Source organism: Oreochromis aureus, linkage group 9 (assembly GCF_013358895.1).
Source record: "Oreochromis aureus strain Israel breed Guangdong linkage group 9, ZZ_aureus, whole genome shotgun sequence".
NCBI classification, from domain to species: domain Eukaryota; kingdom Metazoa; phylum Chordata; class Actinopteri; order Cichliformes; family Cichlidae; genus Oreochromis; species Oreochromis aureus.
The window spans coordinates 8,465,542-8,471,860 of NC_052950.1; positions in this window are offsets into that span (position 1 = coordinate 8,465,542).

A 6,319-nucleotide genomic window follows, 5' to 3' on the forward strand; every position below is an offset into this window, starting at 1 on the left:
TTTTTAAATGAGGTGCTAATGTTTCGTTTAACGGCTCGCACAGAGCTCCGCGGGAGGCGTAATTGCGCGAGGCAAAGACCGGGCGGCATGAGCACGCTGAGACAGTGGCAGAGCCCTCATATCAGTGTTAACATGATTGTCGAGCCTGTCTGGGGATGGGGGTGTCTCTGTAGTAATGTGACGCTAATCTCATTGTAGTGAATCTTTTTCTTCTTTTTTCTCTCTCTCCGCACACAGTTTCTGTTACTTCTCTAAAGACTTGCTCCACATCAAATCACATGCACTGCACAGAGGAGAGTGCTCAACTGTATACAAGGTAGGCAAACTTAATGCTCCCTCACACATCAGTGCATGAATGAAAGAAGCTCCTTTATGTCAGAGCACAACCTCCTGCAAGCGCTGACATTGTGTCCAAATAAATACCAAATATATTTGCAAAATATGAACAAAAATCCACACTCGGGTCGTTACATTTAACATGACAGCATCAAGATTAAATGTTAAATATGTTGGATTTAAAGCTAGATAGGGCAGGTTTCGGATGTTCTTGCAGGAGATGAACATTGGAATCCCCCATCTGATGACACTTCACTCTGAAATGCACCACAAGACAAAGACCTCTGTAACATTTAGGAAGCTGGTTTTTTTACATTCCTGTGACTTCCGCTGATGTGCAGTTTAATTTAACCATCACATCATTCTAACCAACTGTCCAGAAGATGGAAAACCGCACAGCTTCTGTTAAAAAAGAAAAAAAAAAAACCCCAAAGAGGCAGGCAAGGCTAGACATGTGATCGGCACATCTGCTCGAAACTCGATCTCCATCTCACCAACAAGGGAGATGTGCTTTTGAGTTGGCATTTTTGTCACACACACACTTCCAGCAAGAGTTTGAGTGTTAAAAAGTGAATGTGTGGTCTCACTCTTTTTTTTAAAGCATCATCTTCCCAGTTTCCCATCCGAGTATAATGCAGCGTTGTGTGTGTGCTGGGACTGGTGTGTGGTGGTCATGGTGTTGGAGTTTATTGTGTTTGGAGTGGAGCCAGGTCTTTATCATTTGAGGCAACTTTTAAAAAAATACACACACGCACACATGGACTCGACTCACTGAAAGGATAACATAAGCCTGGGTGAGCTGAGCATCAGGAGAACACAGACTGATTAAGTGAGTCGCCGGTGTGAGATAACAAGGAAGGAGCTCTGTAAATGGCTGTTTGCTTTTGATTAGGAAACAAGAGTTGAGCTGGTCAGCTCTGCAGAGGTATGTGAGTGTACGTTTGTGCACACGATGGACGGTGTGGTATTTCCCAATAATAAACTCTGGAGAAAGAAAAAAAGAAAAAGGGCACGTAATAAAAAAAGGGAGTGAGGGTAAGGTGCTGGTCACAGTGTGGGAGAATGATGGAGGGAGCAGAGGGAGGATAGATGAGGGTGAGAGAGGGCGTTGTGGACAGAGATAATGATTTACTCTGAAGGAAGTGCACTCGTGTCCTGTTTGCAACGCTGGGCCGCATGCTGTGAGAAAATCTCCCCGCCGCCACACCGAAGCCTTGAAAAAACACTCTGTGACCAATGAATAAAATCCACAATCATGTCAAGATCCAGAGTTAATGCGTGCAGTTTAAAGCCTCGCTCTGTCTGTCAGTGTCAAGTGCTGCCGCTGAAGAAAGGGAGCCCATCGAGTGTGACTGCTTGCCAAATCCTGGACTTACCTCAGAGATGGTGAGACGGAGATATGCTAATGCAACTTTATCTTGTAAAGGAAAGCTTCAAGGAGATTTAGCCAATCTGCTGGACACAATTCCAAGAGCCTTGGTGGCATTTAGCGGGCTCGCGCTAACCCGGGGCTGCTTGTTAAGACTTCATTAGCTGTGTTTGCTCAGGCCTCTTCTTTCCAAAGAGGTGGAGGAGGGCTCCCCAGGCTCCAGCACCGGCCCCACTCTAGCCCCTCCATATGGGGCTTGTTTGCTCATGGCTGGCCTGGTAATCACTTTCAGGTGGAGCTGGAGGAGACGGAGCAAGGCTGAGGGGATTTTGGAGAGAGCTGGACACCATGCTCCCAGCGCCTGCCACTGACCCCCCCCCCAGTTTCCACCGGGGCACTCCTGAGGTGACAGAGTGTGCAGCGTGTACCCTGTGAATTAACTCACCTAGGGCCCATTACCTTAACAAACACAGCCGGCCCCTCTAATCAACCTACTGCTGGGAGGACAGAAGGCTCCTGTAAATCCTTCCCTGTGGCCCCTCTCTGTGGGTGAAGGGTGAAAACTATCAAATAAGTGAGAGAATCACAACTTGTATTAACAAGACACCACAAGGAAACTTTAGAACTGCATTTCCTGCTATAGTTCAATTATATTTATACGCCCTGACAGCCTGCGATGTGATTTTGCTGAAAGACAAGAGACAACCGACGCAAAAGAGCCAAAAGATGTTCGCACTTTAAAGGCAGGAGTCGCACTCTGCAGGGACAAATAGTTCCAGTGAAAGCTTTTCATAGAGTGGAAAGAGATCCTGCTGTATATGTGCACATGTTTAAAGCTTTTAACCCCATAAACAAAACTTTTTCCTAACAAGAAGCACTCAGAGAGAGGAAACCTCCACCAGTGCAGCTCACTCTGTGCAGCATACTTTAAGTTTGTACCGCAGTAAAAACAAGTGCAGGCTTTTGTTATTTATAAACCCATGTTAATATACTTAACATACTTGAGAGGTCAAATGTGACATATTTAAATCTTTATGCAGTACTTTCTATATGTTGACAACACACAGCACACTTGTAGACTTCAAGACCTTTTTGAATGTGAGCCACATTTGAATGGACCCCACTCTACACCCCTAAAAATGTTTTATTAGAATTTATACAAAACCTTTCGAGCTGTTGTGCTTACAGACAGAATGATGACACACACACACACACACACACACACACACACACACACACACACTACCAAAAACATGACCTCCTTGTAGGTAACGGGGCACAGTTGATAAAAGAGCAGAAATGATCATTACTGCATTACAAATGAATTATAATAAATAACGACAGCTTTTTGGGTTGCCAGGTTGTGTCAGTAACATTTTTTAACTGGACAAATAAACCCCCCTTTTTTCTTGAAATGATTAAAGACATTAACATTTACATCTGCAGACACGATGGCCTATTAGAAAACATTAGCGTTTATTTTTAGCCTAACCACATTTGGTTGATGTCCAAAGCAAACCACATCTTAAAACTTGCATTAGCATTCCCCTACCTCCATCCTTCATGAGAAAGTCTTTGATGTCTTTGATGTGTGACATATCTCTCACAGGACAGCGACATTATAATCACACACAGCAACCTAAGGGATTTTTCTCATCTCGGTAGATTAAAATTTGTAAATACTATTTGGCTACAATATCTCTATGATTTCAAAAAAAGTGGAAAGTAGTTTATTAGCTAATAACAGATGAATTTATTGCACCTTCTATAATATTTAAAAATAGTACACAAACCTGCTGTATAAATGTCAGTGATGGCTAAATGGTTATGTGATTGGGGCATCTGTAACCATCCTAAACTGTAATCTGATCCAATACGGTTGCTATTCTTTGACCCAAAAAGTGAAATCGAGTACAAGGTTGTAAATCTTTAAAACTGTAAAATTCTGAGGTAAAACAGATTTTCCCCTTCCTCAGCTAATTAAAAGTCCAGTGTTGTCTCTGTGAGATGGCTCTGTACCATTCTCCTGCAGCCAAAGAACTTGTTTGGCTTCTGTCCCTCAGCCAAGTGAGTGTGTGTGTGAGTTATTGTTTGGTGTTCTAAGCCATCCCATGGAACGAGAGTCTGGCCAGCCAGCAGAGGTCTGCTGCTGGCTGCTGTCACACCTGATACTTGACACTCCTGTTAGATTTATCTCCCCTCTTGTAAAACAGCCTGCGACTTGCTCTTTCCATCCAGAAAGGTAAGTGAGCCCACAGAGAATTCTCCTACTCTGGCAACACCCGCACACACACACACACACACACACACACACACACACACACACGCACAAACACAAGCCTATATAATAGCGGGAGGGGATGTTTTTTTTAAACCCTGGGTGTAACCAGAGATGAGGCCTGCGCGCCGGGGACGACACATGGGTGACACTTAAGCAGGTAGACTTGCCATCTGGTTCCAGCACGTAGGGTGGAACACTTGTCTGTGGTTCCTGGAGGTGATAATTTAATTTTTTTGTGCTCGGTGTCCTGTCGCTGTTGTTGTTGTAGTAGTAACACACAGTAGACCAGCGGCCCGGTTGCTTCGGGGCCGATTCTGACCGCGCTGCAGGGGGGGTCGCAGGGGTCACAGTGTGTCTGCCTTCAATTCTACGGGGAGAGAAGACGAAGCGATTCCTGCTAATTAACTTGTCTCATTAATATTCATGCAGTCTTTGAGTACGTCCTGGTATATGTCTACCTGCGGCCCTTTAACCTCAGCTCAAAGTTTGAGTGTGTCTTCATGTCAGCTGCTATAAGCTAAAAAAGCATTGTCTGTGGAAAATCTCAGGATGTCATGTTGAGCTCTATCACCAGGCACAGGAAACCTGACATTACTGAACAGAACTAATTTTGCCTGATTCTTGCACAAGCGCACAATGCCATAATTCAAATATAGGAGTTTGAATTTAGCAAATTCAATTCAGTTTTATTTGTGTAGCATGAAATCACAACATCAGTCACCTCAAGGTATTTGCTCTGTAATGTAAAGACCCTACAATAATACAGAGAATACCCCAACAATCAGATGTCCCCCTATGAGCAAGCACTTGGCGACAGTGGGAAGGAAAAACTCCTTTTTAACAGGAAGAAACCTCCTGCAGAACCAGGCAGCCATGTGCTGTGACCGGTTTGGGGTGAGGGGAGGGAGACAGGAAAAAAAAACATGCTTTGGAAGAGAGCCAGAGTTTAATAATTAGTAATGATTAAATACAGTAGTGGGGTATAAACACACAGGGAGAGAAAAGAGTTGAATGAAGAAACACGTGACTCATCTGTGCATTATGGGAAGTACCCAGCAGGGTAAGCCTATTGCAGCCTAACTAAGGGAGGATTCAGGGTCACCTGATCCAGCCCTAACTATAAGCTTTATCAAAAAGGAATGTTTTAAGCCTGATCTTAAAAGTAGAGATAGTGCCTGTCTCCCAAATCCAAACTGGAAGCTGGTTCCACAGAAGATGGGCCTGAAAGCTGAAGGCTCTGCCTCCCATTTTACTTTAAAATACTCTAGGATCCACAAATAAGCCTGCAGTCTGAGAGTGAAGTGCTCTGTTAAGGTGATATGGTACTATGAGATCTTTAAGATAAGATGGGCCCTTGTATGTGAAAAGCAGGATTTTATATTAGATTCTGGGAGCCAGTAAAGAGAAGCCAATGTGGGAGAAATATGTTCTCTCTTTCTAGTCCCTGTCAGTACTCTTATTGCAGCATTTTGGATCAATTGAAGGGTTTTCAACATGTGCACAGTTGAAAGTAAAATGCACAGGACTGATTTGTGTTCCTTGTTACCTCCTGAAGAGCTGCTGGTGTCCCATTAGGGCAGAAAGTGCGCATGGGTTCTTGAAAATCCATCAGAGAACATCCAACCCAGAAAAAAGTAGTAATCTTTAAACTTAGAAATAAAGTAAATCTTTATTTGCTGGTAATGGCATGCCCACACACTAAATCTACACAACTTACCATATTTATCTATTTAGCATGTGCAGATAAGCTTTTGCCTAGATAGCTGTGCCCTGAAGTGGCTGCATGGGCAAACTGTCATGCTTACACGTTAGTTTGGAGTAATTTAATATTTCCTGTTCAGTCTTCAATATGCGGATTTCTGTGAAAGCAGTCCCAGAGCATAGCTCCAAAGGCTCTTCAAATATCTGTGGATGCTCGCACGGCATTTTCCTTCCTCACTTTTCGTCTCAGTAGCACCACGTCCCCACCTCCCTCCGTCTCCATGTGTGGCGTACCAAGAAACAGATGGCGAGGGCAAGGATGACCGCCAGACAGAAGGAGGGAGAGAGTGAGAGGCAGAAAAACGACAAGGTAGGGAAGCAGGAAACTGTATCCAGAAGGTGAGAGACGGAGAAGCAGCGAGGTAGCAGATGTGTAAAACACAAATGACCTTGCAGAGTTTTGCGACTCGGTCTTGGCGAGCTCCGATCAAACCCCCCTGATCTCTCTCGCTGTGCACATCAGAGGCCGAACGGTGCCCCTTAGCAAGCTATCCTGGGTATCCCATACTGCTCATTAGCAGTCTGATTAAGACGTGTTTATTTATGTAGACGTGGGCCTTATTTACAGTAGT